Source organism: Solanum stenotomum, chromosome 9, assembly GCF_019186545.1.
Source record: "Solanum stenotomum isolate F172 chromosome 9, ASM1918654v1, whole genome shotgun sequence".
Classification (NCBI taxonomy): Eukaryota; Viridiplantae; Streptophyta; class Magnoliopsida; order Solanales; family Solanaceae; genus Solanum; species Solanum stenotomum.
In genome coordinates, this window is record NC_064290.1 from 34,098,749 (window position 1) to 34,110,252 (window position 11,504).

An 11,504-nucleotide genomic window follows, 5' to 3' on the forward strand; every position below is an offset into this window, starting at 1 on the left:
TCATCAAAAACTATCAACTTTGGTGGAGTTCATGCTATTGTAACACCCGGTAAAACTAATAAGACTAAGCTAGATCTTAACGTAAAACTAGTAGCCTATTTGGGGTTAAATTTAATGATTATAGTCGTAAAATAACCCCCGATGCTAAAAATAAATGTTTTTGGTTGTAAATGTCAAGGTACGACCCCCCAAGGACAACCCAAGGGTCCTTGAGGAGGAGCTTGAGGCAGCCCAAAAAGCTGTCAAAAAATAGCTTGACCCATGAAAGGGCACCCACGATTCGTGGGTGGACCAATGCCCCATAGGTGGGGGTCGTGGGTTGGGCCTCCCTTATTTCTCCAAAAGTCTCTGTCGCATCTACGACTCAACCAGCACAGCCTGTGGACTCACTCACGATCCGTGGGTGAGGTGGCCGTAGTTCACACCTGGGAGGTCTTCTTGGGAATTAATTGAGGGGTAGTTTAGGCTTTCAATTTTAATTAATTATTAGGTGAAGTCGTTTTGAGTTATTTTAGACTAAGTATATAGGTGTTTTAAGCCCCTAAAATAAGTCATCAAATCATGACTACCGAATTCCCAAATCAAATCAACTCCCTCCCAAATATTTCTCACTAAAACCTCCATTGAAAAAGAAGAAGAACTTGAAGATTAGGGCTCAAGAAATCATCTTCTCTACTCAAATTCATGATGAATCTTCATAAGGTATGGTGGATTTTCATATATGAGTAGATAACACCCATAGAGTCCCTTCAAAACTTGATTTCTCAACTTAAAATTCCCCCAAAAAAGCTAGGGTTTCACTCCAAGTCATAGATTCACTTTCAAAACGATTTCAATGATTTACTTGTCTTATATTATGATCAAATTGATGAATTTATAATATTTTTATGATGAATTACCTATGAATCCATGAATTCCCCTATTTTTGTCAAATTGGATCTCAAAGTATGGGTAATGATTGTTGTTGGTGAATTGTGATTGAATTATGCATGTAGTAGTTAATCTAATTGAACTATATGAACATTCATTTCCAAGGATGTGATACAATATGTAAATTATGAATTGTGATCTAGGGTTCTTGAAGGAAAATTTATGAGAATTGTACATGAATATAAGAATTATGTGAATTGTGAACACTTTGAGAGTGAATTGTCTATGATGATAATGTTGTGATTGTATCATTGAAAGGACAATCACACACACACTCCATGCATGAACATGACTATGATGTAACTAAGGTCTTGTTGAAAGGCTATTTCTCATATGTACCCTTACACATGACTATGAATGTATGTTTATGACTATGATAATATTATTGTGTTGATTGAAAGTCTATTCTCATGAAAGCACATGATCATAATGTGAAAGTTTTCCTCACATGGATATGATGGTTCTTAGGTTGAAAGTACAATCTCACCTATTGAATCTAGGAGCTAGTTTATGAGTTGTGTTAGATGAAGGGTAAGATACTCTTTCATGCATGTAAATTCCATTCAACATTTAACATCTAATTTTGGGAAATAATGCTTAGCACCAAAAGGATATGGAATATGAGGTAAGGCCCTCTCGTCAATTCAATATGCTGGGTTTTCTAATATAGTCTCATGAGATGAAAGCTCCCCCGTCACTACAATAGGTTTAGGGTTTCTAGAAGCAATCTACATATCCCGTAACTATGTGCCCACATAGGACTTTAGGTAGTGAATCCACCTAAAAGCTAATACATTTAGTTCTACCTTAGGCAAGTAGGACATCTCTTTTCTGTATGGGACATGACACTGAATTCCATGTAACTCACATGGTCTATGTCGGTTAAGGTTATTTTCCCTCCATGACAACAATATGAACTATGATAAAAACATGAACATGAACTATCAATTATCACTTCTCAAGATGCTCTACTTAGTGTGTATGGGAGTATGGGACTTCATTCATGCATGGAACAAGTGGACTTTGAAAGGGGTTATAGGGTGGTTCTCTTATGCTATGATGATTTATGATTTATGTATGTTAAATGGATTGTTGCTATGAATGACTTTCCTTATTTTCAAGTTAATGAACATGAATATTTCCTTGTCTATGAGTATTGACTATGATAAGGTCCAATTATGATATGTATGACTGTGGTGGCCTAAAAGGAGTACTTAGTATAGGTGGTATTATGGGATGCCAATCATACATTGCACTAGTATAACTTAGGGTTACTAAAGATATGGTTCTATAATGTTATAATGATTTACATGATGAATAAGCTATGACTTGTGTTTTACACTAAAAGTGCATGGTGATTCTCAAACTTGGAAAATGCATACTTCTCAACTAAAATGTCCTTTTTAGCATGTTTTCAAAGATTTTTTGCATGGCTATCATACTTGGTGCATTTTTGTATTAACCATGTTTCTTCTACATTTTCTACAAAGTGTATGTTCCGGCGTTTGAGGTGACATTTCTTCTTGACTAAAGCTTGGATTGATTCTCTCCAAGAGTTGTGGTGAGTCCTTACGGTTCGAGGACACGTATCATTCATTTCTATTTGCTTTTCATATGTTCTACTTTTGAGGCTTTGTTGTAAAGGGTTGTGACCCTATTGATTCTCTGTTGTATTAGATGGCTTATGGAGACAATGTCTAGACTTCTATTTTGGGTTTAAGAATTTCCAAACACTTGTGTCAAAGGGGAGAGAAGATAAGTGAACTCCTCCTAGTGGTTCAAATTCCGATGGTCCTAAGAAGAACCATTTCTATGCTCATCAAACCTGAGGTGACCAATAGAGTTCCCCGTATGTATTGATTGGTATGTTTACAGATTTTCTTATTGATGTTTATGCATTGTTGGATCCCAGTGCAAATTTATCTTTTGTGACGCCATATGTGGCTATGAGGTTTGATGTTCCCCAGAAGAGTTGTTAAGGTCATTTTTTGGTTTCTACCCCGATTGGTGACTCTGTGGTGGCTAAGAGGGTGTATAAAACATGTCCCATTTCATTGTTGCATAGAGTTACTCTTGTTGACTTGGTAGAACTTGACATGATAGATTTTGATGTGATTCTTGGTATGGATTGGTTGAATGCTTGTTATGCCTCTATTGATTGTAGAATCCGAGTAGTTAAATTCCAATTTCCAAATAATCCTATTTTAGAGTGGAAGGGTGGAAATTCAATGCCTAGAGGTCAATTTGTTTCTTGTCTTAAATCTAGAAAGATGATTTCAAAAGGGAATGTCTACCATATAGTTAGGGTGCAGGATGTTGAATCAGAAACCCCTCCTGTAGAATCAGTTCCGGTAGTGAATGAGTTCCCGGAAGTTTTTCCCAATGATTTGCCCGGTATTCCTCCCGAGAGGGAAATAGATTTTGGTATTGACCTTATTCTGGATACGCAACCTATCTCCATTCCTCCTTATAAAATGGCTCCGGTGGAGTTAAAGGAGTTGAAAGAGCAACTCAAGGATTTGCTAGACAATGGTTTTATTCAACCAAGTATCTCTCCATGGGGTTCACCGGTATTGTTTGTTAGAAAGACGGATGGGTTTCTTAGAATGTGTATCGACTATCGCCAACCAAACAAAGTAACCTTAAAGAACAAGCACCCCCTTCCAAGAATATATGACTTATTTGATCAACTTCAAGGGGCTATTTACTTCTCGAAAATTGACCTTCATTTGGGATATCACTATTTAAGGGTTAGAGGGGTTGATATACCCAAAATGGTTTTCTGAACTAGGTATGGGCACTATGAATTCCTTGTGATGTCATTTGTCCTAACTAATGCCCCGGCAGCATTTATGGACCTTATGAATAGGTTTTTCTTGCAATATCTCGATATGTTCATCATTGTGTTTATCGACAATATCCTGATCTATTATAGGAGTGAGAGTGACCATATGGACCATTTGAGGATTGTGTTGCAAGTCCTCAAGGATCATCAATTATTTGCAAAGTTTAGTAAATGCAAGTTTTGGCTAAGGTTTGTGGCATTCCTAGGTCATATTGTGTCAAGCAAGGGTATAGAGGTAGATCCAAAGAAGACGGACTCAGTCAAGAGTTTGGCCTGCTACTATAGGAGGTTTGTTGAGGGGTTTTCCTCTATTGCTTCTCCTTTGACGGCCTTGACTCAAAAGAAAGCTAAGTTTGTGTGGTCAGAAGCTTGTGAGAAAAACTTTCAAGAATTGAAAGAAAAGCTTACCTCCACTCCGGTGTTGACCTTACCGGAGGGTACCGATGGTTTTATTGTTTATTATGAAGCATCTAGAGTGGGTTTAGGATGTGTCCTCATGTAACATGGGAAAGTAATTGCCTATGCTTCAAAGAAACTTAAGGTACATGAGAAGAACTATCCGACTCATGATCTCGAATTAACGGCGGTAGTATTTGCTTTGAAAATATAGATACATTACTTATATGGGGTCCATGTGGATCTTTTCACCGATCACAAGAGTCTCCAATATGTATTTAGCCAAAATGACTTAAATCTCTAACAAAGAAGGTCATTAGAACTTTTAAAGGACTATGACATGAGCGTCCTCTATCACCCCGGCAAAGCTAATGTGGTAGTGGATTCCCTTAGTCGGTTGTCCATCGGAGTGTCACTCACTTTGAAGATGAGAAGAAAGAGTTGGCCCGTGATGTCCATAGGTTGGCCCGGTTAGGTGTCCAACTAATAGATTCCCCTTCCCCTAAGGGTGGCTTCACGGTTCACAATGGGTCTGAATCATCCTTTGTAATGGATGTTAAGGTAAAGCAAGACTTTGATCCCATAATTGTTGAATTGAAAGATATGGTGCTCAAAAAGTCCGTTGAGGCTTTCACCCAAATGGGAGATGGGATGCTTAGGTACCAAGGTCGATTATATGTTCCGGATGTTGATGGCTTGAGAGAGAAAATTTTAGATGAAGATCATGGTTCGCGGTAATCTATTCATTCGTGAGCCACCAAGATGTACTGTGATCTACGAAAAGTCTATTGGTGAAATGGTATGAAAAGGGATATAGCGGGTTTTGTAGCCAAATGTTCAAATTGTCAACAAGTTAAGGCTAAGCAACGAAAGCCGGGAGGCTTGTCCCAAGATATAGATATTCCCACTTGGAAGTGGGAGGATATGAATATGGATTTTGTTGTGGGATTGCCTCGTACCAGAAGGCAACATGATTCCATTTGGATCATTGTAGATAGAATGACAAAATTATCCCATTTCATTCCCATCAAGTTTTCCTTTTCGGCGGAAGACTATGCAAATTGTATATCAAGGACATAGTGAAGTTACATGGGGTTCCTTTGTCTATTATTTTGGATCGGGGTACTCAATTTACTTCACACTTTTGTAAGTCATTCCAAAAAGGGCTTGGTACTAAAGTTAAGCTTAGCACAGCTTTTCATCCCCAAACCGATGGGCAAGCGGAACATTCCATCCAAACCTTGGAGGATATGTTAAGAGCATATGTTATAGATTTCAAGGGAAATTGGGATGACCATCTACCATTGATAGAGTTTGCCTACAACAATAGTTACCACTTAAATATTGCCATGGCTCCTTTTGAAGCCTTGTATGGTAGGAGATATAGATCTCTGATTGGTTGGTTTGAAGTAGGTGAAATTGCTCTTATTGGTCCCGAACTAGTTTATGAGGCCATTGATAAAGTCCGACTCATTAGAGTGAGGTTGAGGATGGACCAAAGTCAGCAAAAGTCTTATGCTGATGTTGGAAGAAGGGATATAGAGTTTGAGGTTAATGATTGGGTCTACCTAAAAATCTCACCTATGAAAGATGTGATGAGGTTTGGTGAAAAAGGCAAGCTTAGTCCCGGTATGTGGAGCCATATTAAATCTAGAATATGTTGGGAAAGTTTCATATGAGTTAGACTTACCGAATGAGTTAGCTCCGGTTCACCCGGTTTTTCATGTTTCCTTGCTTAAGAAGTGCATTGGTGATCCAGTATCCATTATCCCCTTAGAGGGATTAGGGGTTAATGAGAGTCTATCCTATGAGGAAGTTTCGATAGAAATCTTGGACCAGCAAGTTAAAAGGTTGAGAAACAAAAAAATAGCTTCCGTGAAAGTTCTATGGAGGAATCATTTAGTTGAGGGTCCTACTTGGGAGGCCAAGGCCGATTTGAATTCCCGCAATTCTCAACTTTTTCCTTCTACCCCTATTCAAGCTTTAGGTAGTAAATTTCTCTTGAATTCCTAGTTTTAGAAGTCATGTATGATATATGTGCTTTTCCATGATTTCCTTATGTTATGCATGTTTTTGAGAGAATTCATATTTAGTAATAAAATGAGCTCTTCCGATTGATGTGTTCCTCATGTTGTTGTGCATTTTCGTATGATAATGCATATTTGACATCATGATATGTATTGATGAACATGCTTTATGATGTTTTTATGAGATGGCATATTGGCTCCATGATGTTGTGTTAAGCATGGTTTTTAGTTAGAGAAGGTAGTTCCTCCTATTAACATGAGAAATGTTGAATTTCATGCATTTTGGGTTGGTTGATGTATTTCCTACTTATGTTGCATTGATTATGAGTGTGATGGAGTTGAAGTTTCCTCCTTTAAATAGTGCACCTTGTGAATAGTGTATCTTTGAGTTGTGCATTATTTTGATGTTTCATGCATGATGGTCTTCTTGTCTTGAGTCTTGAATTCCGTATGATGTCTAATCGTCATTCAAGGACGAATGTTCCCAAGGGGGAGATAATGTAACACCCGGTAAAACTAGTAAGACTAAGATAGAGCCTAACGTAAAACTAGTAGCCTATTTGTGGTTTAACGTAATGATTACAGTCGTAAAATAACCCCCGATACTAAAAATAAATGTTTTTTTGGTGTAAATGTCAAGCTCACCCCCAAGGACCACCCAAGGGTCCTTGAGGAGGAGCTTGAGGCAGCCCAAAAAGCTGTCAAAAAATAGCTTGACCCATGAAAGGGCACCCACGATTCGTGGGTGGACCAATGCCCCATAGGTGGGGGTCGTGGGTTGGGCCTCCCTTATTTCTCCAAAAGTCTCTGTCGCATCTACGACTCAACCAGCATGGCCCATGGACCCACTCACGGTCCGTGGGTGAGGTGGTCGTAGGTCACACCTCGGAGGTCTTCTTGGGAATTAGTTGAGGAGTAGTTTTGGGTTTTCCATTTTAATTCATTATTAGGTGACGTCATTTTCAGTAATTTTAGACTAAGTACATACGTGTTTTAAGCCCCTAAAAAGTCGTCAAATCATAACTACCAAATTCCCAAATCAAATCAACTCCCTCCCAAATACTTCTCTCACTAAAACTTCCATTGAAGAAAATGAAGAACTTGAAGATTCGGGCTCAAGAAATCATCTTCTCTACTCAAATTTGTGAAGAATCTTCATAAGGTATGGTAGATTTTAATTTATGGATAGCTATCACCCATAGAGTCGCTTCAAAATTTGATTTCTCAACATGAAATTCCCCCATAAAAGCTAGGGTTTCACTCCAAGTCAAGGATTCACTTTCAAAGCGATTTCAATGATTTAGTTGTCTTATATTATGATCAAATTGATGAATTTATATTGTTTTTATGATGAATTACCTATGAATCCATGAATACCCCTATTTTTGTCAAATTGGAACTCAAAGTGTGGATATGGTGAATTGTGATTGAATTATGCATATAGTACTTAATCTAATTTAACTATATGAACATCCATTTTCAAGGAAGTGATACAATATGTAAATTATTAATTGTGATCTAAGGTTCTTGAAGGACAATATATGAGAATTGTACATGAATGTGAGAATTGTACATGTGAAATGTGAACACTTTGAGAGTGCAGTGTCTACGATGATAATGTTGTGGTTATGTCATTGAAAGGACAATCACACACACACTCCATGCATGAACATTACTATGATGTAACTAAGGTGTTGTTGAAAGGCTATTTCTCATATGCACCCTTACACATGACTAAGAATGTATGTTTATGACTATGTAATATTATTGTGCTGATTGAAAGTCTATTCCCATAAAAGCACATGATCATAATGTGAAAGTTTTCTTCACATGGGTATGATGGTTCTTAGATTGAAAGTGCATTCTCACCTATTTAATCTAGGAGCTAGTTTATGAGTTGTGTTGGATGAAGGGTAAGATACTCCTTCATGCATATAAATTCAATTCAATATTTAACATCTAATTTTGGGAAATAAGGCTTAGCACTGAGAGGATATGGATTATGAGGTAGAGGCCCTCCCGTAGGCCAGGTTTTCTAATATAGTCTCATAAGATGGAAGCTCCCCCGTCACTACAATATATTTGGGGTTTCTAGAAGCAATCTCCATATCTCATAACTATGTGCCCACATAGGACTTTAGCTAGTGGATCCACCTAAAAGCTAATACATTTACTTCTACCTTAGGCAAGTAAGACATCTTTTTTCAGTGTGGGACATGAAACCGTATTCCATGTAACTCACATGGTCTATGTCGATTAAGGTTGTTTTACCTCCATGACAAGAATATGAACTATGATATGAACATGAACATGAACTATCACTTATGACTTCTCAAAAAGCTCTACTTATTGTGTATGGGGGTATGGCACTGCATTCATACATGGCATAAGTGGACTTTGAAAGGGGTTATAGGATGGTTCTCTTATGCTATGATGATTTATGAATTATGTATGTTAAACGGATTGTTGCTATGAATGACTTTCCTTATTTTAGTGTTAATGAACATGAACATTTCTCTCTATGAGTATTGACTATGATAAGGTCCAAGTATGATATATATGGCTATGGTGGCCTAAAAGAAGTACTTAGTGTGGGTGGTGTTATGGGATGCTAATCATACATTGCACAAGTATAACTTAGGGTTACTAAAGAGATGGTTTTATTATGTTATAATGATTTACATGATGAATATGCTATGACTTGTGTTTTACACTAAAAGTGCATGGTGATTCTCAAACTTGGCAAATGCATACATCTCAACTAAAATATCCTTTTCAGAATGTTTTTAATGGTTTCGTGCATGGCTATCATACTTAGTGAATTTTTGTATAACCCATATTTCTTCTACATTTCTACAAAGTGTAGGTTCCAGGGTTTGAGGTTACATTCCTTCTTTACTAAAGCTTGGATTGATTCTCTCCAAGAATTGTGATAAGTCCTCATGGGTCGAGACATAGAGTCATTTATTTCTAGTTGTTTTTCATATGTTCTACTTTTGAGACTTTATTGTAAAGGGATGTGACCCTATTGATTCTCGAATGTATTAGATGGCTTATGGAGACAATGTCTAGACCTCTATTTTGGGTTTATGAAAGACTTAGATTGTAAAGAAAAGTTTTAATCCCGAATTATTTCTATTACCTATGTTTATGATATGCTAAGAGCTTGTATAAGACCCCTTTGGGATCAAGTACGCCATGTTACATCTAGGGGTTACCCCTGGGTAGTGACAAACTTGGTATCAGAGCATTAGATTTTGGGATGATTTTTAGGTTGATGTCTCATAAGCCACATCTAGTAGAGTCTTTTTCATAGTGTAAAGTGCGCCACATTTATGAATGAGAGGCTATAAGATGTTTAAGAAATCTTACTTGTTTCCTTACTCTTTAGTCATGCCTTGGATTTTTAACTCTATAAAGTTCTTTTCCTAACCTTTCTCTCATGTCTAAAGAATATGACTGTAAGAAGGGCGAACGCTAGAACAAGGGAAGAGGAGACTATGAATGAGCGAGTTCCTCCCCAAGCTCCCCAAGATCCTCAAGGTCCTCAAGCTCCATTTTATCCCCCGGCTATGACGGATGTGGAGGTTAGGTCGGCTTTTCTAATGTTGATTCAAGCTATGACGGCCCAAGCTCAAGTCGTGACAACTCAAGCCCAAGCTATGACAGCCCAAGCTAGTAGGGTAGTTGTTGCTCCGACTAATCCAAATGTGAATTCGGCCGCTTCAAGGATTAAGGACTTTGCAAGAATGAATCCTCTCGAGTGTCATGGTTCTAATATGGGAGGGGATCCTGATGAGTTTGTGGAAAAGGTCTTCAAGATACTTGACATAATGGGAGTAACTTCGGTGGAGAAAGTGGAATTGTCCTCTTATCAATGGAAGGGAGTTGCCCAAATTTGGTATAAATAATGGAAGGACAATAGGACGGTAGGATCGGGTCCCATATATTGGGAAGGGTTCAAAATGGCATTTCTTGCTAGATACTATCCCCGAGAGATGCGGGAATCAAAGGAAGAGGAGATCATCACACTTCGTCAAGGAAGCATGAGTATGAAAGAATACTCCCTAAAATTTACCCAATTGTCCAAATATGCTCCAACTTTGGTGTCAAATCCGAGAGATGAGATGAGTAGGTTCTAAATGGGTGTGTACGACTCGATTGAAGAAGAATTCTGAGTGGCAATGCTCCATGGTACTATGGATATTTATCCTCTCATGGTGTATGCTCAACAAGTTGAGGAGTCAAGACTTAAGAAGAAGAATAGAGAGGTAAAGATGGCAAGAACCGAGGATGGGAATTTTTCCAATAGTAAGTCTGAGGGCTTAGGGTGACTAAAGTTCGAGCGAAAGTTCTCAAAAAAAGGCTCCTCTAGTGCTCCAAAGGTAAACAAAGATAGGGTGTCTAACCCTAAGCCTCAAGGAGGCAATACTGGTGGATCTTCTATGGTGAGGCCTACTTGTGGTAAGTGTGGTAAGAAGCATAATGGTAAATGTATTGTAGGTATGGGCGTGTGCTATGGTTGTGGTAAGAGTGGCCATCAATTGAAGAATTTCCCAACACTGTGGCAAAGGGAAGAGAAGATAAGCAAACTCCTCCTAGAGGTTCAAATTCAGATGCTTAAGAGAAGAACCGCTTCTATGCTCTTCAAACCCGAGGTGACCAAGAGAATTCCCCGGATGTAGTGACCGGTATATTAAAAGTTTTTCTTATTAATGTGTATGCATTTTTGGATGTCGGTGCTACTTTATATTTTGTGACGCCTTATGTTGCTATGAGGTTTGATATTCCCCCGGAAGAGTTGTTAGAGCCTTGTTCAGTTTCTACCCTGGTTGGTGACTCTGTGGTGGCTAATAGGGTGTATAGAAGATGTCCCATTTCCTTGTCCCATAGATCTACTCTTGTTGACTTGGTAGAACTTGACATGATAGATTTTTATGTGATTCTTAGTATGGATTGGTTGCATGCTTGTTATGCCTCTATTGATTGTAGAACCCAGGTGGTTAAATTCCAATTTCCGAATGAGCCTATTTTAGAGTGGAAGGGTGGAAATTCAATGCCTAGAGGTCAATTTGTTTCTTGTCTTAAAGCTAGAAAGATGATCACAAAAGGGCATGTCTACCATATAGTTAGGGTGAAGGATGTTGAATCTGAAACCCCTCCTCTAGAGTCGGTTCCGGTAATGAATGAGTTCCTAGAAGTTTTTCCCAATGATTTGCCCAGTATTCCTCCCAAGAGGGAAATAGATTTTGGTATTGACCTTATTTCGAATACGCAACCTATCTCCATTCCTCCTTATAAAATGG